The sequence below is a fragment of the Xenopus laevis genome, chromosome 7L, assembly GCF_017654675.1.
Source record: "Xenopus laevis strain J_2021 chromosome 7L, Xenopus_laevis_v10.1, whole genome shotgun sequence".
Lineage (NCBI taxonomy): Eukaryota > Metazoa > Chordata > Amphibia > Anura > Pipidae > Xenopus > Xenopus laevis.
The window spans coordinates 3,773,723-3,798,538 of record NC_054383.1 but is presented as its reverse complement, the minus strand read 5'-3'; the positions used below and the strand labels follow the sequence as shown (position 1 = coordinate 3,798,538).

The 24,816-nt window shown below is 42.5% G+C and overlaps 1 pseudogene; it reads right to left on the bottom strand.

The window, feature by feature from the left end:
- Positions 1-508: 508 nt before the first annotated feature.
- On the bottom strand, positions 509-12,089 carry LOC108696018 (annotated as a pseudogene).
- Between the last annotated feature and the right edge of the window lie 12,727 nt (positions 12,090-24,816).

Below are 24,816 nucleotides of genomic sequence, written 5' to 3'. Positions count from 1 at the left end.
CCTGACAATTTCCTTGACTACTTGCTGGTCAGACTGGTGGGAAACTGACCAGCAGGTGGCGCTGTTGTAACACAATTCATTCATATTAACAGTACATGTATCCCTTAATATCTTGGAATAAAAACAAAATAAATAATGAATGTAAATAACAAAAGTGCTTAGAATAGACCCCTCATCAATTTTACATTCACTTTTTTTAAAAGTTTACTTATCCTTTAAGTTAACTTTTAGTATGTTATAGAATGGCCAGTTCTGAGCAATTTTTCAATTGGCCTTCATTATTTATTTTATTTTATTTGCCTTCTTCCGACTCTTTCCAGCTTTCAAATAGGGGTCACCGACCCTATCTAAAAAAACCAAATGCTCTGTAAGGCTACACGTGTATTGTTGCTGCTACTTTTTATTACTCGTCTTTCTATTCAGGCCTCTCCTATTCATATTCCAGTCTCTTATTCAAATCAATGCATGGTTGCCAGGGGAATTTGAACCATAGCAACCAGATGTTGAAATTGCAAACTGGAGAGCTGCTGAATAAACAGCTAAATAACACAAATAATAAAAAAAACAATTGTCTCAGAATATCATTCTCTACAGCAAACTAACAGTTCATTTAAAGCTGAACAACCCATTTAATAGAGATTATCTGGTTGCTGAGTAACAAGACGTCAGGCTCTGGAGGCTGTTAGCTCTCACGGTGTCTTTCCCACAAAACTCGTACCTAAAAAAACAAAAAATATCGATCAGATCCTTCTTCAATGGCGATAACACAATCATGGCAGAAATGCAACATTCTTGCAAGCAGCATCTGTCTTGTCTCTGCACTGCAGGTCCTGACTATGTGTAGTGATGGGCGAATTTGCGCCGTTTCGCTTCGCCGAAAAAATTTGCGAAACGGCGCTGGCGTCTCTTTTTTTTACGCTGGCGCCCATTTTTGATGCCGGCGCCCGTTTTTTCAAAAAAAAAATTGTGACGCCGGCGAATTTTTGATGCAAATTTTCACGGGCGTTTCGCGAATTTATTCGCTGCCGGCGAATCGCGCAAATTCGCTGCGAATTCACGCCTGGCAAATAAATTCGCCCATCACTAACTATGTGCACCACTGAATCAGTGTGAGAGTAGTCAGGAGGTGAGCTCTCTACAGTCCCATTGTTCCGATAGCAGCCATAGTGAGGAAGGGTTGGAGATATTAATGACCAGCAATTAGCACAGAATACGTACGTCTGTCCGTCCTTCCCGTATTGCACGGATATCATCTCAGCACCGACAGTGGAAGGAATGAGGTTGATGAGACTCTTGTTCCAGGTGAAACTCACGGTTATGAGGCGTCCGACATTGGTCTCGACATCAACGAAGGCTGTGTAGGTCTGTCCCGGTTTAATGAACCCACTAGTGACATGAGAGATAGAAATTAGATATATTTTTTATTAAAATACGCTGTAAACTAAAAAAAAGGAGTGACATCTAGTGGTGGAACGACAGTAACAGCAGACCCAGTGGCTGTTCATGCCCCTAGGAATAGACTATCAGCCTCATTTACTAATAAATCAGCCGAAAAAATTGGGCAAAAATGCACAGCACTTGCACACACATATTAAATGGAATGTAAAGGCATAAAAATAAAATCAAATTTTTACTTTCTTAATGAATAGTGATGGACGAATTTCTCCCATTCGCGAAACGGCAAAAAAATCGCGAAAATCAAAATTGACGCCTGCGTCCAATTTTGGACGAGCGTCCGAAAAGTCGATCATGTCAATTTTGATGCTGGCGTTAAAGTCAATGGCCGTCCAAATTTTTTGACACAGGCGAATTTTCACGGGAGAGTTGCGAATTTATTCACCGGTGGCGAAATGTGGAAATTCGCCACGAATTCGTGACAGCCTAATTTATTCGCCCGTCACTATTAATAAAAAAGAAACCTTTCTCCAATATACTTCAATTAAAAAATGTCTACCATCTTTGTAAGAAACCTGACTGTATGCAGTGAAATTCTTCCTTCATTTACTTGCTCTGACTGCTGAGGATAGGAAACTTCAGACGGTCCCTAACAGGGAAAGGGTCATACTTTCAAACAGCAGGGGGGAGGGACTTTCCAGAACTTGAGCAGCTTTGTTTGTTTCCCTGTAGAGCAACCGGCGACTGCGTAGAGATTCATATCTGCAGCATTAGTAAATGAATTTCACTGCATACAGTCTGCTCTATTATATAAACTGTACACATTTTCTAACTGAAGTATATAGGGATAGGTATAGGGATTAAAGGAAAAGTAACATCAAAAATTTTTTTTTTTAAAATTCGTATACCTTGAAAAAAAATAACACCAAGGCAAATTAAACGTTAAAATCGCAAAGTCTTTATTAAGAAATAACTTACCGAAACTCCACATCTGTTCCTCTTCAGAAAAGTCGACACAGCGACGATCCATCGTGCGGTGCTCGATTTCTCCCACTTGGCTATCTCCTATAAGGAAGGCAGGGAGGAGAAATCGAGCGCCGCACAGTGGATCGCCCAATCGCTTTCTAAAGAGGAGCGCAAACGGAGTTCTTAGTAAAGATTTTGCGATTTTAAAGTTTAATTAGTCTTGGTGTTTTTTTAATGCATACTAATGAATGTTTAAAAAATTTTTTGATGTTACTGGTCTTTTAATTAAAAATGGTATTTTATTTTTGCCTTTACATCCCCTTTACTGTTTCCAACTCCAGCTGCAGGGACAAAGATCATGGAGCCAGATTTAAACAGATAAACTGGGATTCTATTTGGAGGATTATTTTGCTGCAGCCACTGGTTCTGCAGAGTTGGAGAAAGTTTGTATTAAACAAGACAAAAACTATAAAATCCACATTAGATCACATGAGAACACAGGACCCAGTGCAGTCTGTATATTCTGATTATTAATCAGTCTTGTTGTATCGGCTTCTGGCAGATATTATTTGACTTGTGCTGTTTTGATCATTTATGACGATCCCTAAGCAGCCCAGGCCACACTGAGCATGTGCACAGTCTTGGTCTTGCAAAGATGTATAACAAGATTGTATACAAGATGGTGACCCCCTGTGGCCAACTTTGAAAGCATAAATCATCTTCTGAGATGATTCCAGTAGCAGAACCATTCCCAGCCCTGTTTTATAAAGGTTATTCCCTTATGTACTTACCTGGCTATCTCTTGTCCTGTGGAGCTTCCCTTGTCTCCATGTAAAGCCACTTGAATAGATCCCAAGAAATTCAGGCTGCCAGTGGTCTTCACAGTCACCCTGTATCTCCAGCCTACGTGGGAAGAACATTAAAAGACACAGATATTGAGGCCACCCTTGTTACACCCATGTACCCCAAAACATTCTTAAAGGAGAAGTAAAACTCACAGTCCTATAGGGTCATGGCACGTGGTACTCATTGTCTCTCAAGCAGGAGGAGATTTATCTCCAATAAGTTCATTTCAATCTCTAGTGCCGAAACGATTTGAATTGTATAATGTCGGGAATATGGTTAGATGGGACTTACGTGAATAAGGTTTTTCGCTTCCAGTGTTCAAGAAATAAGAATGTTCACTCGTTCCATGTCTAGAAAATAAATCTGCATAGTGCCCCATTAAAGGGCAACCGGTACTAGGGCATGGGAATCCGGTACCCTGGGGGGGGAGAAAGGAAGAAGCTTCAGAAATGAACATGTGATAATATCATAATATATAATGCATTGGGTTGGATCAGCGACTTCCAGACAATGATGTGCACAGGCCCCACTAAATTCTAATTATAGGAATATTTACTGGTCTGGTCCATATCTATTTGGTAGAACTTATCACTGGACCTCTAGTTTCCCCAAAGTGTTTAACTACGACATGCCAGAGGCTATGCACAAACTTAGAGGGCTGTTCGTGCTGAATTAAGTCTATTAAAAAGACATATCTTTGCCTGTATATAATCGATCGCTATCCATATTTTCTTTATTTACTGTACCTTAGTAAATGTTTCATATGAAGTGCTGGGATATCCAACGAATCCGTCACGCGATGTGATACTTTCAGTGTAATATTTGTAGCTCCTTAGGTGGTTGCAGGCAAATATATCCTTGGATCCTGGAGGGGGAAAAGTGATACTTTTTAAAACATTTTTACTTTTTAAAAATCATTAAGGCACAAAGTCTAGTTAATAATGAACTTACAGATATTTGAAACCATATTTGTAGCACCCACACCTTTATAGTTCCAGGGGTACCCAGGGTACAAATAAACACTCACCCCAAATCTCCTCCTAACTGACCTTCAGACTGGGCCCCTTAGCTTATAACAAGGTTACAGATATATAGAAACATTGGGGTGTCACCCTGCTATAGTTCCAGGGGTACCCAGGGTACAAATAAGCACTCACCCCAAATCTCCCCCTAACTGGCCTTCAGGCTGGGCCCCCTTAGCTCATAACAAGGTTACAGATATATAGAAACATTGGGGTGTCACCCTGCTATAGTTCCAGGGGTACCCAGGGTACAAATAAGCACTCACCCCAAATCTCCCCCTAACTGGCCTTCAGGCTGGGCCCCCTTAGCTCATAACAAGGTTACAGATATATAGAAACATTGGGGTGTCACCCTGCTATAGTTCCAGGGGTACCCAGGGTACAAATAATCACACACCCCAAATCTCCCCCTTACTGACCTTCAGACTGTGCCCCCTTAGCTCATAACAAGGTTACAGATATATAGAAACATTGGGGTAACAGTCACCCTGCTATAGTTCCAGGGGTACCCAGGGCACAAATAAGCACTCACCCCAAATCTCCCCCTAACTGACCTTCAGACTGGGTCCCCTTAGCTCATAACAAGGTTACAGATATATAGAAACATTGGGGTCACAGTCACCCTGCTATAGTTCCAGGGGTACCCAGGGTACAAATAAGCACTCACCCCAAATCTCCCCCTAACTGGCCTTCAGACTGGGCCCCCTTAGCTCATAACAAGGTTACAGATATATAGAAACATAGAAGTTGGCAGATGTTATTACCTTCCCAAAGTCCATCAATGTTGATGAGTTTGGCCAGAATGGGTTTCTTACACCCCGGCATACTCTCGCCCCCGTTTGGAAAGAAATCCATGTGTCCGACCGACTGGCTCATTCCGTAACCTGAGATATATTATGATAATATTCAATAATGTTGGAAGAAAAGTTTTTGCCCGGCAGTCAATATATAATAATTGCTATACAGACCCATTTTAGGGATAAGCGGAGATGTGTCTGTATGAATGGCATCGACAAAGACGGCATCGGTTGGATCAAGTCTGACCTCAATGGGCGTGTCCTTGAAGAACGGACCTGCCGGATCAAGACCTGCGATTGGAGGAGGAGACAACACTCAGGTTAATTCATGTAATAACAAATCATTTATATTTAATGTTCCTCGTAGGTGGGGCTTATCTGCATGTGACTCATTTAAAGATAATAAGTAGGCGGTTGCTGCTTATAAAGGATTTCCTATACCCTTTGCATTTGTTGGTTCACTTGTCACATTGCAATAGAAGAATAAAGGGTAAGTACAATATAGTAGGTCCAATCCAAATGATTAGCTAAAAATATACAGAAAAGAAAAAGCAATATGGCAGCTTCCCACCCATATAGTGAACGTTGTCCTTCTCTCTCAACCTACCTGTAATACGTCCAAGGCCGGGCACCTGTTTCCCAACCTCCCCAGCGGTGTGAGATCCTAAACTGTGGCCGATCACGTGCACATTGGATGGAGGGTAGTCCATGTTTTTCTGTTGAGTTAAACAGAGCCACTTACTGGATATAATACCTGCTGCCGACTCAAATGAGTTATGTTGTACTTTAATACATATAAGGTCTTATTTACCATTGAAAGGATTCACAAATGACCCGGCTCTGTTGCTATAGTGACACAGCTGTACCCTGCAGTAGTGACATCACTAGACAAAAGGCACCTGCACCCCAGTAACTTGACTTGCTCACCTGGGTCCCTGGGCCGGGGCTCTTAGGATATTTAGCATTAGATTGTCACCCCCCCCATTTGTCATTAACGTGTCACCCCCTATTTATCATTAGAGTGCACCCCCCCTGTTTCTTCTATTTCCCATATCATCCTTTCTCTGCCCCGAATAGTAAAGAGTTCCCCTTTAATCGAGGAACAATGAACTTACAGAGAGGAAATTAATAAAATATGCAAGCTCCGCCCCCACAACCCGGATGTTATTGGCGGCCTGGCTGTATAGGGTGCGGGATCCCCCACTCCAGTCGGTGCAGAAACAGTTCACATCTTCAACTTTGAGCATCGTCTGCAAAGCAAACAGTTAATTACTTCATGTGAGTGGGAATAGGGACAAATGACCTCTAATTGATCACTAATCACCCCTAATCATGTAAAATTGCTCAATGGGCTCTACTGAGCACTTTTGCAGTTTACTTTATTTTTATTTTACATTTGTTTTAGTTTTCCAGATATTAGCAGTTGTACAGAATATGCAGCAAGTGGCTCCTGATGCTCGTTCCCTACTTAGATGAAATCAGAAGAGACAGAACTGAGCAGAGATGCGTCAGGAGACACTTTCTGCATCAGTAACTGATTCCTCTGTTGGCCAGTCTGCCAGTAGGGGGAGCTGCAGGTGCAAATCGTGATATTAGCAGTGATAAACTGTTCATTTGTTAAAATATAAAGGAGATAAAAAAAACAAATCAATCCTATATTATTGATTTCTGTATAATGGATCCCATAAGTGCCTGTGTAACATATAGGAAAGCTGAATCTTACTTTGCACATATTCACCAGCCAGTTCTCCTCTCCCTGATCGATGAATCCGTGGATAATAAAGCGACTTTTCCTGCTGGTCTTGAAATTTGTCAGTGTCAGTTTCAAGGGTTCCAGTGGTTTGAGTTCCTGTAACAGATATTATTTAATATTTACTGACATATAACTCACCAGCCATGGTACCCAGATCCCCAACCACTAACCCCCATATGTGTCTAATATATAGGGACAGAGACAAGTGTTGGAAGGGTTACTGTCTGCTCATCCTACAGAAATAGGGATTGGTAGCACTAGATAGGTACCTAATATATAGAGACAAGAGGAAAGTGTTGGAAGGGTTACTGTCTGCTCTCTCTCATTTCCCTACAGAAATAGGGATTGGTAACAATAGATAGGTACCTAATATATAGAGACAAGAGGAAAGTGTTGGAAGGGTTACTGTCTGCTCTCTCTCATTTCCCTACAGAAATAAGGATTGGTAACACTAGATAGGTACCTAATATATAGAGACAAGAGGAAAGTGTTGGAAGGGTTACTGTCTGCTCTCTCTCATTTCCCTACAGAAATAGGGATTGGTAGCACTAGATAGGTACCTAATATATAGAGACAAGAGGAAAGTGTTGGAAGGGTTACTGTCTGCTCTCTCTCATTTCCCTACAGAAATATGGATTGATAGTATTAAATAGGTACCTAATATAAAGGGAAAGAAACAAATAATTATGTTTTCAGCTAAAAACACAGCATAGAAATGGTTGTCATTTAAAATGATATTAAATAAATACTGTTCTCAATTTATTCCCTTAAGGAGTAAATGTAGAAGCTCTAAGAATCACCCTATGTGGCTTAATATAGAAGGAAAGAAGTTAATGGGAAAGAAGAGAGAGGCATTTAAAAACTACAAGTCTGTTGGGACAGAAGCTGCATTTAATGAATATAAACAATAAAATAAATGTTGTAAATCAGCAATCTTGAAGGCAAAGATAGGAAATGAGGAGTTAATTGCGGCGGATGGAGTGGCTCCATTTAATAATGGTACCAGTATGGTTGTAACAGATACAGAAAAGGCAAATGTGCTAAATCAGTTCTTTTCTTCAGTGTATACAATAGAGGAGTGTGAGTTCCCAGGCTCACTTTATAGCTGCACCGATAGCTCTGCTCAATCTAGTCAGTGGCTGACTCAGGATATGATTCATAAAGCTTGAATTAATGTAAACAAGGCTCCAGGGCCTGATGGCATACACCCCCGGGTTCTATGAAAGCTTAGTTCAGTTTTAGACCAGCCCCTATTTCTGATTTTCTCAGATTTGCTTTCATGTGGTCTAGTACCCATGGATTGGAGGACAGCTGATGTTCTAATATTTAAAAAGGGATTACAATCTCAGCCTGGCAATTATAAGCCAGTAAGTCTGACAACTGTGGTGGGAAAATTTGAAGGCTTGTTAAGGGATAACTTTCAAAATGTTGTCCTAGTGAATGGCATTATGAGCAGCAATCAGCATGGTTTTATGAAGGATAGGTCATGTCAGACAAATGTGATTGCTTTTTATGATGAGGTAAGTAAGATTCTGGATAGTGGGGGGGGGCAGTAGATGTGATACCGTGCCCCACAAACGACTGCTTTCTAAACTAAGGTCTGTTGGGCTTAATGAAGTCGTTTGCACATGGATAGGAAACTGGCTACAGGATCGGGTACAGAGGGGGGTTGTTAATGGGACATTCTCTACTTGGAGTAAGGTTCTTAGTGGGGTCCCTCAGGGGAGGGTGTTGTAAGTAATGTATCAGTGTTTGCAGATGAGACAAAACTATCAGCCCAATTAATTCCATCCAGGATGTGGCACTTGCAACAGGATCTTGACTAACTGGCAATCTGGGCAGCTAAGTGGCAAATGAGATTCAATGTTGATAAATGTAAAGTCCTGCACCTGGGATGTAACAATATCCACTTATACCCTTAATGGGACTGCACTAGGCAAATCCATAATGGAGACGGAGCTTGGAGTCCTTGTAGATAATAAACTTGTCTGTAGCAAGCAATGCCAGTCAGCAGCATCAAGGGCAAATAAGGGCTTGACTTGTATTAAATGGGGCAGAGAGTCACGGGAGGAGGGGGTCCCACTGTATAGAGCACTGGTAAGGCCCCATCTAGAATATGCCCTACAGTTTTGGTCTCCATCACTCAAACAGGACATTATTGTATTAGAGAGGGGACAGAGAAGGGCAACTAAGCTGGTAAAGGGAAAATCTTAGCTATGAGGAAAGACTGGCCAAATTCCGATTAGAAGAAAAGAGGTTCCGGCTAAATATTGGGAAGGGGTTTGTTACAGTGAGAGCTGTGAAGATGTGGAATTGTCTCCCTGAATCAGTGGTACAGGCTGATACATTAGATAGGTACAAGGAAGGGTCGGATGCTTTATTCACCAGTAGCTCCTCCCAGCAGACAGGAGGGAGCCAATGAGATTAGAGGAGGGAAAGGGGTGTTACAGGGAGAGCTGGGAAGTGAATCAGGGGTACAGGCTGATACATTAGATAGGTACAAGGAAGGGTTGGATGGTGTTTAGCAAGTGAGGGAATACAGGGATATGGGAGAGAGCTCATAGTACAAGTTGATCCAGGGACTGGTCCCATTGCCATTTTGGAGTCAGGAAGGATTTTTCCCCCTCTGAGGCAAATTGGAGAGGCTTCAGATGGGGTTTTCACCTTCCTCTGGATCAACTGGCAGTTAGGCAGGTTAAAATAGAGTTAAAAGCATGTACTTGATGGACATGTGTCTTTTTTCAACCTAACTTACTATGTTACTATGTTACTATGTTACTAAACAAGCTACACTCTAGTCCTGCTCATGTTCAATGTATCTGTACAACTAAGTGAAGGAATTACAACATACCTGATAGTTATTAGGGTTTTCTCTGGTGAACAATAAGAGACGAGTATTAATATGTTTTGGAGAGTCGGCAGCCTTCCTAATGGCCGTTCTAATGTTCCGCTCCACGGTTTCTCGTCAGTGAAACACCCGATCTTGTCGTAACAGACTTCCCCCCCTGAATGTGACAAAATACAGAGAAGCGGAATTGTTTTACACAAAAAACAGAATGGAACACAAATTTGGCACAAAACTGCCCATTCTGCTCATTATTTGTTTCATATGATCCTCCCCCCCCCCACAATGCACTCAAGCCAAACCTTGTATTTTTCTTTTTCATTCCCCTTATTTATTTAGTTGTTTGTCTCTGTCCTTTCTCTGGTTGGGCAATGTCAATTTTAGAGAATAGAAAAACCCATATTGTATCAGATATTGAAGACAAGGTCCAAATATAATGGATAGGAGAGGCCTGAATAGAAAGACGAGTAATAAAGAGTAGTCAGTGACCCCATTTGAATGCTGGAAAGAGTCAGAAGAAAAGGGCAAATCATTTAGAAACTATGAAAGATAATTAATGAAGACCAATTGAAAGGTTGCTTAGAACTGGTTATTCTATAACATATTAAAAGTGAACTTATATCAGGGTCCACATGTTGACTGGACTCTGTGCTGTAGTTGTCCATAGCTTGGACTTTACTGCTCACCTATTTATTCTGGGCATTTGTTGACAATAGTGTAAAGCAAGTGCAGCTGAATAATGGGCAGGTGGCAGGTTGTCTATCCATGTCTGAACTACATCTCCCAGCACTCTTTATAAACACACGGAATAACATTCCCAGCAGCATTTCATGAATAGGTTTCTTACCTTGCACACATCCCAGCAGGAAAAAAATCAGCTCCCAGCGCCCTGACATCTGCAAATAGAAAATGGGATTTAACTGCAATTATATTTACAGATTTGGCTTTTTCAGGCAGACTCTCAACATATATGCTGCTGTGTAGCCATGGGGGCAGCCATTCAAGCACAGGATACACAGTAGATAACAGATAAGTACTACTATAGTTGATATAAACAAGCTGCTGTGTAGCCATGGGGGCAGCCATTCAAGCACAGGATACACAGTAGATAACAGATAAGTACTACTATAGTTTATATAAACAAGCTGCTGTGTAGCCATGGGGGCAGCCATTCAAGCACAGAATACACAGTAGATAACAGATAAGTACTACTATAGTTTATATAAACAAGCTGCTGTGTAGCCATGGGGGCAGCCATGCAAGCACAGGATACACAGTAGATAACAGATAAGTTCTACTATAGTTGATATAAACAAGCTGCTGTGTAGCCATGGGGGCAGCCATTCAAGCACAGGATACACAGTAGATAACAGATAAGTACTACTATAGTTTATATAAACAAGCTGCTGTGTAGCCATGGGGGCAGCCATTCAAGCACAGGATACACAGTAGATAACAGATAAGTACTACTATAGTTTATATAAACAAGCTGCTGTGTAGCCATGGGGGCAGCCATTCAAGCACAGGATACACAGTAGATAACAGATAAGTACTACTATAGTTTATATAAACAAGCTGCTGTGTAGCCATGGGGCAGCCATTCAAGCACAGGATACACAGTAGATAACAGATAAGTACTACTATAATTTATATAAACAAGCTGCTGTGTAGCCATGGGGGCAGCCATTCAAGCACAGGATACACAGTAGATAACAGATAAGTACTACTATAGTTTATATAAACAAGCTGCTGTGTAGCCATGGGGGCAGCCATTCAAGCACAGGATACACAGTAGATAACAGATAAGTACTACTATAGTTTATATAAACAAGCTGCTGTGTAGCCATGGGGCAGCCATTCAAGCACAGGATACACAGTAGATAACAGATAAGTACTACTATAGTTTATATAAACAAGCTGCTGTGTAGTCATGGGGGCAGCCATTCAAGCACAGGATACACAGTAGATAACAGATAAGTACTACTATAGTGCTTGAATGGCTGCCCTCATGGCTACACAGCAGCTTGTTTATATAAACTATAGTAGTACTTATCTGTTATCTACTGTGTATCCTGTGCTTGAATGGCTGCCCCATGGCTACACAGCAGCTTGTTTATATAAACTATAGTAGTGTTTCTGAAGCAAAGGATGAAAAGTTTTACCAGTGCAGGGCAACACTGCATTATATTTTTATTACTTTAAAATACCTTACTGTTCCTTTAAGAGCCCAACAGTTAAGGAATTACCAGATTGGACTATTGCATCTGCCCCTATATCCAACAAGTCTACAATTGGGTTTCCATTCGCGTCTCTGGTTGGTAAGACCTATACCCCACTCTGTATATTTATACGCAAGTAGAATAATGACTTACCTTACTGTTCCAAAGCACCTGCTCTGAGTCGGCTTCTGCAGGGAACTAATATACTGAGTCAGGTGGGAGGGGGGGAAGATTTTTTTGTTGTTACACAAAGCCCTCCCTTCTCTGGTGCACGTCCCACCTGTCTGTCCAATATTTGCTTTACATATATATATATATACTGTATCATTGAACGGGAACTCCACCCAAAACATGTTATTTGCACAGCAGATTCTCAGTATTTATCCACCATACAAATGTCAGTTGTTGTACAGTCGTCAGCGAAACTGCCAGTGTTTTCGTATCCCTTTCCAAATCTGCCATCTGAAAATATGACAGTGGAGAATATCCCCCCCCCCCCGTGCCATAACCCTGAGGAATGTCTGTCCCAAGAAATGACCCCATCCAGGTGTGTAAAAACCAATGGCAACTGCATGGAAGTAGTTCAATTATCCTCGTAGAAAAGAACGAGCTGATAATCATCACTATATATATATATATATATATATATATATATATATACAGTATATACATGTGGCACAGGCAGTTGCATTATAAAGTAATTGAATTAACATATGTATTAAAAGTGACTGTTTCCAGGAAAATCCTACAGGGCATGAAGCTTTGGTGCTGGAAATCAAAGCCCCCGATCATAATCAACTCCAGAATGTCCAGCAATTCAGTGTAACAGGTTTGTCTAGAAATTCTGCCCCGGTCAGTGGAGTCAGTAGGAAGATATTTACATGTCCATAGGTCTTCCTTTGGTGACCATTAGATAATCAATATGTATTTATGAGCATTAACCTTTACTTATATCGAGCCAATATATTCTGCAGTGCTGTACAGAGATTTTTTTGCTTCAAATCCCCAAAATCATCGGATATCGGTACGGACATCAGTGCAGACACCGGGACCTTCCCTCTTGACTTATACAGGACCTCGAGAACTTTTAGGTTTGGGATTCAGAGTTTTTAGACCATCGGACTTTAATAAATCTTGAATAATTCGTAGTTTTTTTTTTTTTGCTCTGAAAACTACGAATTAGTTGAGGTTCGGATATTTGGAGCTTGATAAACAACCCCCTAAGTGACAGCTACACCATGGGTCATCAGACCTCATTTATAATGGTCATTCTATAATACATTTGTGCCGTTTCATCAGCCCTTCAGGAACAAGCTGAGCCTCAAGAGAAGGAACGATGGCCCAAAACCAGATGTACCCAACCCCAAGCCTTGTAGGATTGGTCCAACAACCTCCCTAAGACAATGTAGTCATTTCAGATATTTGATGTATACTTTATTCAGATGCCAAAAGGTTGTCATTTCAGATATTTTTTTTTTCAAAACAAAACTTTTTTATTGATTTTCTTTTAACAATACAACACAGAGATAAAGATGGGGGGGGGGAACAGTTCCGCCTGGGGTTCACTCATATTTATCAGAATATGCATACAATTCTCAGGTAGGCATTCGCATTTTAATTCAATCTCAAGCATCCAATTCGTTGAGGCCTTCAGCCTCAGTCCATGGCTGCCAAATTTTCCCGAATTTCTCCGGACAGCCCCGTGCCAGGTAGGTAAGTTTAATCATAGGTAAAACATTATTAACTTGACATTTCCACATTCCCAGCGTGGGTACTCTAGGCCCCATCCATCTCATAATAATACACTTTTTTGCGTAATATAGTAGTCCTCTAATGAGAAGAGTCATATACTTGCCCACAACCACTCCCTCCAACACCCCCAACAAACAACAGTGGGGAGACAGCAATGGGGGAAGGGCCAGCTGCTCTGATAGGTAGGTTGTGACTGCTCTCCAAAAGTTTTGTATATGGGGACATTGCCAAGTCATGTGTAGGAAGTCTGCCTGATCCGTCTGACATCTATGACAGTTGCTATTATCCCTTTTACCGAATCTGTGAAGTTTGGTGGGTGTCAGATAAACCTGGTGTAAACATTTGTACTGAATTAGTCTATCCCGGGAAGACACCAGAAAATGGTATAAGTTCTCAGTTGCCTCCTCCCATTGGTCTTCTCCCAAATCCCCTAGTGTATCTCGCCATTTAAGGTAGGTTCGGTGAAATGGGGCTGTTTGGGCTCGGACTAGCAGCCCGTAGTCATTTCAGATATTTGACGTATGCTACATTTATATGCCAAAAGGCTGCAAATGTTGCAGAAATAGGTACTTGTTTGCTTTGACCAATTCTCTGGTTGGCCAGAATTATAGCCAGGGTTCAAGGATTCAGCAATGACTACAGTTGATTGCAGAGATTATTGTCCCTAGATCACGTTTCACAGGACAGGTAATGCAACTATTCTGTATACTTTAAAGAATTCTTCTGCCATACCAAGCTAGATGGACAATAAAAGTCTAAATAGACTCAATCATTTGGAACAAAACTTGTTTAGCCTGATGCTCTTGTTGCTCATGTCTAGAAGGCTCATTGTCAAGGCAAACTACACTCTACACATGAGATACTCTTGGAGAGGCCTGCACATATGGCCCAGAACTTTTTCACCTGCTGGTCCACTATACATGAACTATGGACTGTGGTGTCTATGGAAGTATGTCTCAATTTATCAGTTACACAATGACCTGACCAAACTTGAGTTTACTCTTCCATGCCAGCTTCACCAGATGCCACAGGAACTCATGCTTTTGATATGTCTATGAAGATTCTCATTTATCCAGGTCATGATATACATTATCTAGTAGAATTAAGTCAAAGGGAATTGGACATTTAGAGTTTTTCTTGGAAACGTTTCACCCTCATCCGAGTGGCTTCTTCAGTTCAACTGAATTGGTAGGGAATTCCCTCAAGGGTTTAAAGGCCAGGGCATTCCCTACCTATTCAGTTCAACTCAAGAAGAAGCCACTCGGATGAGGATGAAACGTTTTCAAGGAAAACTCAAAATGTCCAGTTGCCTTTGACTTAATTCTACTAGATACTGCATGCTCTTGATACAAATGAGTCCTTGGGAAATGGCACATTGCCAAGGACCTCCAACTGTGTTGAGACTGACCCTACCAAATCTTGATAACCCCCGAGACTGTAGTGAATTACACTCAACTCCCACCTGTTTCATAAGTGTGCGGTAAAAGTGGACATAAGAAGGCCCTGCCCCATCCAAGTCCCAGGGACCTCAGATTCCAGTGCTAAGGCAGTAGGTCCCCATCATCTGAAGACTTTGAGGATCATCATGTCTACCTGGGCTATGCTAATGGTCTATAAAAGACTATGGTCTTGCATCCTTTTGATGAATGTCATTATAGTAAGTGTTGTGCTTATCTCTAATTTCTTTCAAGACCTAAGTGAAGCTGCACCCTCAACAGCACCCACAAATCATGGCACCATTCTTCAGCCAAAGTTGTGAAAACAGATTTCTATGCTAAATCAGCCAATTCATATGTAATGCTTGTGATGGATATTATGGGAGTCACTTTGTTATATTTCCAGTTGTTGGACACGCATGCACTCTCTTTTTCTGCCTTTAGCATGCCTTACACAGCAGAGCCTCTCAGTTTAGAGGAAATAGTGATGAGGGTAATCTTACATTAAGGGAATTATTTATGAAAATCCAAATTATTTTGTGAAATAAACTCTGACCAAAAATGCACCGATTATTTCACCTTATTTATCAAAACATTTTTCGTGAAAAATTCAATTATCCTGATAGAAAAGAACGATCTGATAACCATCACTATATCTATATCTACACACACATATATATATATATACAGTATATACATGTGGCACAGGCAGTTGCATTATAAATTAATTGAATTAACATATGTATTAAAAGTGACTGTTTCCAGGAAAATCCTACGGGGCATGAAGCTTTGGTGCTGGAAATCAAAGCCCCCGATCATAATCAACTCCAGAATGTCCAGCGATTCAGTGTAACAGGTTTGTCTAGAAATTCTGCCCCGGTCAGTGGAGTCAGTAGGAAGATATTTACATGTCCATAGGTCTTCCTTTGGTGACCATTAGATAATCAATATGTATTTATGAGCATTAACCTTTACTTATATCGAGCCAATATATTCTGCAGTGGTGTACAGAGATTTTTTTGCTTCAAATCCCTGAAATCATCGGATATCGGTACGGACATCAGTACAGACACTGGGACCTTCCCTCTTGACTTATACAGACCTTGAGAACTTTTAGATGCCGGGGTTTCGGATTCAGAGTTTTTAGGCCATTGTACTTTAATACGTCTTGAATAATTCATAGGTTTTTTTTTGCTCCGAAAACTATGAATTAGTCGAGGTTCGGATATTTGGAGCTTGATAAATAACCCCCTAAGTGACAGCTACACCATGGGTCATCAGACCTCATTTATAATGGTCATTCTATAATAGGGATGTAGCGAACGTCGGAAAAAAAGTTCGCGAACATATTCGCGAACTTGCGCAAAAACGCGAGCGGTTCGCGAACGGTTCGCGAACCCCATAGACTTCAATGGGAAGGCGAACTTTAACATCTAGAAAAGACATTTCTGGCCAGAAAAATGATTTTAAAGTTGTTTAAAGGGTGCAACGACCTGGACAGTGGCATGCCAGAGGGGGATCAAGGGCAAAAATGTATCTGAAAAATCTGCCTGTGTGTGCTTGGAAGAGATAGTGTAGGGGGAGAGCTGTTAGTGATTTCAGGGACAGATGATAGTAAGTTTGCTGGCTAGTAATCTGCTTGATACTGCTCTGTATTGGAGGGACAGAAGTCTGCAGGGATTTGAGGGACATTTTAGCTTAGGTAGCTTTGCTGGCTAGTAATCTACTGTTCTCTTTAAACAACTGCCATACGTTGACCTTGTAGGCATTGTTTGCCCAGTTTTTTTGGACGCAGCCACTGAAGCACAGTTGCCAGAAAAAATATGCCATATAAATGCTGAAAATAGTCATTTTTCGCCATACGTTGACCTTGTAGACATTGTTTGCCCAGTTTTTTTGGACGCAGCCACTGAAGCACAGTTGCCAGAAAAATTATGCCATATAAATGCTGAAAATATAAATTTTTTTGGTTGCAGCCACTGAAGCACAGAGGCCAGAAAAATTACGCCATATAAATGCAGAAAATATGCATTTTTTTGGTCGCAGCCACTGAAGCACAGTTGACAGAAAAATTATGCCATATAAATGCTGAAAATATAAACTTTTTTGGTTGCAGCCACTGAAGCACAGAGGCCAGAAAAATTATGCCATATAAATGCAGAAAACATGCATTTTTTTGGTCGCAGCCACTGAAGCACAGTTGACAGAAAAATTATGCCATATAAATGCTGAAAATATAAATTTTTTTGGTTGCAGCCACTGAAGCACAGAGGCCAGAAAAATTATGCCATATAAATGCAGAAAATATGCATTTTTTTGGTCGCAGCCACTGAAGCACAGTTGCCAGAAAAAATATGCCATATAAATGCTGAAAATAGTCATTTTTTGCCATATACGTTGAGTCAACGTATGGCAAAAAATGACTATTTTCAGCATTTATATGGCATATTTTTTCTGGCCTCTGTGCTTCAGTGGCTGCGGCCAAAAAAACTGGGCAAACAATGCCTACAAGGTCAACGTCGTTGACCTTGTAGGCATTGTTTGCCCAGTTTTTTTGGCCGCAGCCACTGAAGCACAGAGGCCAGAAAAAATATGCCATATAAATGCTGAAAATAGTCATTTTTTTGGTCGCAGCCACTGAAGCACAGTTGCCAGAAAAATTATGCCATATAAATGCTGAAAATATAAATTTTTTTGGTTGCAGCCACTGAAGCACAGAGGCCAGAAAAATTATGCCATATAAATGCAGAAAATATGCATTTTTTTGGTTGCAGCCACTGAAGCACAGAGGCCAGAAAAATTATGCCATATAAATGCAGAAAATATGCATTTTTTGGATGCAGCCACTGAAGCACAGTTGCCAGAAAAAATATGCCATATAAATGCTGAAAATAGTCATTTTTTGCCATACGTTGACCTTGTAGACATTGTTTGCCCAGTTTTTTTGGTTGCAGCCACTGAAGCACAGAGGCCAGAAAAAATTAAACCAGTAGGGTTTGCACCCTAGTTTGTAACGGTGGCGGAGGGAGGAGGAGGACGCTAAAGGACAGCTGTGTGTGGAGTCATGAGGCTTGAAGAGAAGGACAGCTGCATAGAAGTCAGAACAAGTCTTCCGGCGTGCAGTAACCCTCCGAGATCCACCCCTCATTCATTTTAATAAAGGTCAGGTAATCGACACTTTTGTGACCTAGGCGAGTTCTCTTCTCAGTTACAATCCCTCCTGCTGCACTGAAGGTCCTTTCTGAGAGCACACTTGAGGCTGGGCAAGACAAGAGGTTCATGGCAAATTGTGACAGCTCTGGCCACAGATCAAGCCTGCGCACCCAGTAGTCCAGGGGTTCATCGCTCCTCAGAGTGTCGATATCTGCAGTTAATGCCAGGTAGTCCGCTACCTGCCGGTCGAGGCGTTCTTTGAGGGTGGATCCAGAAGGGTTGTGGCGCTGCCTTGGACAGAAAAACATTTGCATGTCTGACGTTACAGACTGGCCAAAGGGCTTTGTCCTTGCAGGTGTGCTCGTGGCAGGATTACTGGCACCTCTGCCCCTGGAATGTTGATGAGTTCCTGAAGTGACATCACCCTTAAAAGCATTGTACAACATGTTTTGCAGGCTGGTTTGTAAATGCCGCATCTTTTCGGACTTGTGGTATGTTGGTAACATTTCTGACACTTTATGCTTGTACCGAGGGTCTAGTAGCGTTGCGACCCAGTACAGGTCCTTCTCCTTAAGCCTCTTGATACGGGGGTCCTTCAACAGGCATGACAGCATGAAAGACCCCATTCTCACAAGGTTGGATGCAGAGCTATCCATCTCCGCTTCCTCATTATCAAGGACTGCATCATCCACGGTCTCCTCCCCCCAGCCACGTACAAGACCAGGGGTCCCCAAAAGGTCACCACTAGCCCCCTGGGAAGCCTGCTCCTGTTGGTCCTCCTCCTCCTCCTCCACAAAGCCACCTTCCTCCTCTGACTCCACTTCTGGCACCTCTCCCTGCGTTGCAGCAGGTGCCTGGGTTCGTTCTGGTGATTCCGACCAGAAATCGTGCGCTTCCAGCTCCTCGTCACGCTGGTCTACAGCCTCATCTGTCACTCGTCGCACGGCACGCTCCAGGAAGAAAGCGAAGGGTATTAGGTCGCTGATGGTGCCTTCGGTGCGACTGACCATATTTGTCACCTCTTCAAAAGGTCGCATGAGCCTGCAGGCATCGCGCATAAGCACCCAGTAACGGGGGAAAAAAATCCCCAGCTGTGCAGATCCAGTCCTACCACCCAGTTCAAAAAGGTACTCGTTGACGGCCCTTTGTTGTTGCAGCAGACGTTCCAACATAAGGAGCGTTGAATTCCAGCGAGTCTGGCTGTCAGAAATCAAACGCCTGACTGGCATGTTGTAGCGCTGCTGAATGTCAGCAAGGCGTGCCATGGCTGTGTAGGAACGTCTGAAATGGGCCGACACCTTTCTGGACTGGGTGAGAACGTCCTGGAATCCTGGGTACTTGGAGACAAAACGTTGGACTATTAAATTTAACACATGTGCCATGCAGGGCACATGTGTTAAATTGCCTAGTCTCAACGCTGCCAACAGATTGCTTCCATTGTCACACACCACTTTTCCGATCTGCAGTTGGTGTGGGGTCAGCCACCGATCGGCCTGTGACTGCAGAGATGACAGGAGTACAGATCCGGTATGGTTTTTGCTTTCCAGGCACGTCATCCCCAAGACAGCGTGACAACGGCGTACCTGGCACGTCGAATAGCCTAGGGGGAGCTGGGGGTGCACAGGTGTGGAGGAGGAGAAGGAGGACCCAGCAGCAGAGTAAGAAGAAGAAGAAGACGAGGTAGAGAGCGATGGAGGAGTAGAGGTGGTGGCAGAACCGCGTGCAATCCGTGGCGGTGACACCAACTCCACTGTTGTTGTTGAGCTACCCATTCCCTGCTTCCCAGCCATTACCAAGTTCACCCAGTGGGCAGTGTAGGTGACATACCTGCCCTGACCATGCTTGGAGGACCATGCGTCAGTAGTCATATGGACCTTTGGCCCAACACTAAGTGACAGAGATGCGGTAACTTGGCTCTGCACATGTTGGTACAGGTGTGGTATTCCCTTTTTAGAAAAAAAATTGCGGCTGGGTACCTTCCACTGCGGTGTCCCAATTGCTACAAATTTGCGGAAGGCCTCAGAGTCCACCAGCTGGTATGGTAAAAGCTGGCGGGCTAAGAGTGCAGACAAGCCAGCTGTCAGACGCCGGGCAAGGGGGTGACAGTCAGACATTGGCTTCTTACGCTCAAACATGGCCTTCACAGAAACTTGGCTGGTGGCAGATGACTGGGAATGGGAACAGGTGGTCAAGGTGGAAGGCGGAGTGGAGGGTGGTTCAGACGGGTCAAGGAGAGCAGAGGTAGAGCAGTAAGATGCTGGACCAGAAGGAGTGTGGCTTTTAGTTTGCCTGTTGCCTTTGAGGTGTTGCTCCCAAAGTGCTTTGTGCTTGCCGCTCATGTGCCTTCGCATAGAAGTTGTACCTATGTGGCTGTTGGGCTTACCAAGGCTCAGTTTCTGACTGCACTCATTGCAAATTACAATGCTTTTGTCAGAGGCACACACATTAAAAAAATCCCACACTGCTGACTTTTTGGAAGTGTGCGATCTGGCGGTAACAGTAGAAGTTGGCGGAGTTGGCGGTATTGGCGGCAATGGCGGGTGCGTTGGCCGGCTGAACACAGGTGCCGATACATGTTGTTGCCCTGCTGATCCCTGCGGGCTGTCCTCCCTGCTTCTTCTAAGTCTTATTCTCCTACTGCCTCTCTGACTCTCCGTCTCTCCATCTGAACTACCCTCCTCTTGCTCTCTTCTACTAGGCACCCACAAAACATCAATCTCCTCATCATCATTCTCCTCAGATGCATCAATTTCTTCTGACACATCACAGAAGGAAGCAGCAGCGGGGACCTCCTCCTCATCACTCATTATGTCCATCTCTATCGTGTTCTCTGCCAGAATTAAATCTGGTGTAAGGTCCTCATCTCCTTCATCTTCTTCTGGCAATAATGGTTGCGCATTACTCAGTTCAAGAAACTCATTGGAAAATAACTCCTCTGACCCCAGTGAAGAAGGGGCACCGGTGGTGGAGGAAGTGTTACGTGGGGTGGCCATAGCAGTGGAGGATGAGGAGGATGTTGTGGTAAAGTTAGAAACGGTAGAGGATGGGGTGTGCTGTGTAAGCCAGTCAACTACCTCTTCAGCATTTTGGGAGTTCAGGGTCATTGGCTTTTTAAAACTGGGCAATTTGCTAGGGCCACAGGATTGCATAGCAGCACGGCCCCTAGCACGGCCTCTGCGTGGCGGCCTGCCTTTGCCTGGCATTATTTTTAAAAAAACAACAACAACAACAAAAACTCAGTTGGTTTTTCTGGAAACGATAATACACACAGCTAGATGGCGGGTTGAAGAAAACACTGTGCAAATAATGCCTACAAAGTCAACGTATACACTACTACAGCGGTGGATACGGATTACGTAAAATATATGAATGCTGCTTGAAAAAAGTAACTCAAGTGGTTTTTCTAGAGACGATAATATTATCAATATTTAGACAAAATGTGAACAAGCTCACACAGCTCGATGGCGGGTTGAAGAAAACACTGTGCAAATAATGCCTACAAGGCCAACGTATACACTACTACAGCGGTGGATACGGATTACGTAAAATATATGAATGCTGCTTGAAAAAAGTGACTCCGGTGTTTTTTCTGGAGACGGTAATATTATGGATATTTAGACAGAATGTGAACAAGGTCACACAGCTCGATGGCGGGTTGAAGAAAACAGTGTGCAAATAATGCCTACAAGGCCAACGTATTCACTACTACAGCGGTGGATACGGATTACGTAAAATATATGAATGCTGCTTGAAAAAAGTGACTCCGGTGTTTTTTCTGGAGACGGTAATATTATGGATATTTAGACAGAATGGGAACAAGGTCACACAGCTCGATGGCGGGTTGAAGAAAACAGTGTGCAAATAATGCCTACAAGGCCAACGTATACACTACTACAGCGGTGGATACGGATTACGTAAAATATATGAATGCTGCTTGAAAAAAGTGACTCCGGTGTTTTTTCTGGAGACGGTAATATTATGGATATTTAGACAGAATGTGAACAAGGTCACACAGCTCGATGGCGGGTTGAAGAAAACAGTGTGCAAATAATGCCTACAAGGCCAACGTATACACTACTACAGCGGTGGATACGGATTACGTAAAATATATGAATGCTGCTTGAAAAAAGTGACTCCGGTGTTTTTTCTGGAGACGGTAATATTATGGATATTTAGACAGAATGTGAACAAGGTCACACAGCTCGATGGCGGGTTGAAGAAAACAGTGTGCAAATAATGCCTACAAGGCCAACGTATACACTACTACAGCGGTGGATACGGATTACGTAAAATATATGAATGCTGCTTGAAAAAAGTGACTCCGGTGTTTTTTCTGGAGACGGTAATATTATGGATATTTAGACAGAATGTGAACAAGGTCACACAGCTCGATGGCGGGTTGAAGAAAACAGTGTGCAAATAATGCCTACAAGGCCAACGTATTCACTACTACAGCGGTGGATACGGATTACGTAAAATATATGAATGCTGCTTGAAAAAAGTGACTCCGGTGTTTTTTCTGGAGACGGTAATATTATGGATATTTAGACAGAATGGGAACAAGGTCACACAGCTCGATGGCGGGTTGAAGAAAACAGTGTGCAAATAATGCCTACAAGGCCAACGTATACACTACTACAGCGGTGGATACGGATTACGTAAAATATATGAATGCTGCTTGAAAAAAGTGACTCCGGTGTTTTTTCTGGAGACGGTAATATTATGGATATTTAGACAGAATGGGAACAAGGTCACACAGCTCGATGGCGGGTTGAAGAAAACAGTGTGCAAATAATGCCTACAGGGCAAATAATGCCTAAAAGGTCAACTTATACACTACTACAGCGGTAGTAAAATAAAAAAAAGTAAAATAAAAAAAAAATGAATATTAAAAAAAAAAATTAAAGTTGGTGCTGCTGAACTACTAGGAGCAGCAGATTAGCACACCAGTCCCACTCCCCAACACTGCTAGACTAATAGCACTGGGCTCTTATAGTAGTAGTAGTAGTAGTAGTAGTAGTAGTAGTAGTAAAACAACAAAAAATAAATAAAAGCAGTCCTTACAAGGACTACTGTTATTGCAGCAGTCAGCAGATGAGATCAGAAGCAGGACAGCTGCCCACTGCAGCTACATACAGAGCACTGCAGTAGAAGGTAGATTACTAGCCAGCAAAGCTACCTAAGCTTAAATGTCCCTCAAACCCCTGCAGACTTCTGTCCCTCCAATAACAGAGCAGTATCAAAACGATTACTAGCCAGCAAACTTTCAACTGTCCCTGAAATCACTAACAGGCAGCAGCTCTCTCCCTACACTATCTCTTCAGCACACACAGGCAGAGTGAAAAAACGCTGCAGGGCTTCGGTTTTTATAGGGAAGGGGAGTGGTCCAGGGGAGAGCTTCCTGATTGGCTGCCATGTACCTGCTGGTCTGGGGTGAGAGGGCAAAAAAAAGCGCCAACAATGGCGAACCCAAAATGGCGAACGTCGCGCGACGTTCGCGAACTTCCGGCGAGCGCGAACACCCGATGTTCGCGCGAACAAGTTCGCCGGCGAACAGTTCGCGACATCTCTATTCTATAATACATTTGTGCTGTTTCATCAGCCCTTCAGGAACAAGCTGAGCCTCAAGAGAAGGAACGACGGTCCAAAACCAGATGTACCCAACCCCAAGCCTTGTAGGATTGGTCCAACAACCTCCCTAAGACAATGTAGTCATTTCAGATATTTGACGTATACTTTATTCAGATGCCAAAAGGTTATCATTTCAGATATTTGACGTATGCTACATTTATATGCCAAAAGGCTGCAAATGTTGCAGAAATAGGTACTTGTTTGCTTTGACCAATTCTCACGTTGGCCAGAATTATAGCCAGGGTTCAAGGATTCAGCAATGACTACAGTTGATTGCAGAGATTATTGTCCTTAGATCACGTTTCACAGGACAGGTAATGCAACTATTCTGTATACTTTAAAGAATTCCTACCACCCCAAGCTAGATGGACAATAAAAGTCTAAATAGACTCAATCATTTGGAACAAAACTTGTTTAGCCTGATGCTCTTGTTGTTCATGTCTAGAAGGCTCATTGTCAAGGCAAACTACACTCTACACATGAGATACTCTTGGAGAGGCCTGCACATATGGCCCAGAACTTTTTCACCTGCTGGTCCACTATACATGAACTATGGACTGTGGTGTCTATGGAAGTATGTCTCAATTTATCAGTTACACAATGACCTGACCAAACTTGAGTTTACTCTTCCATGCCAGCTTCACCAGATGCCACAGGAACTCATGCTTTTGATATGTCTATGAAGATTCTCATTTATCCAGGTCATGATATACATTATCTAGTAGAATTAAGTCAAAGGGAATCGGACATTTAGAGTTTTTCTTGGAAACGTTTCACCCTCATCCGAGTGGCTTCTTCAGTTCAACTGAATTGGTAGGGAATTCCCTCAAGGGTTTAAAGGCCAGGGCATTCCCTACCTATTCAGTTCAACTCAAGAAGAAGCCACTCGGATGAGGATGAAACGTTTTCAAGGAAAACTCAAAATGTCCAGTTGCCTTTGACTTAATTCTACTAGATACTGCATGCTCTTGATACAAATGAGTCCTTGGGAAATGGCACAT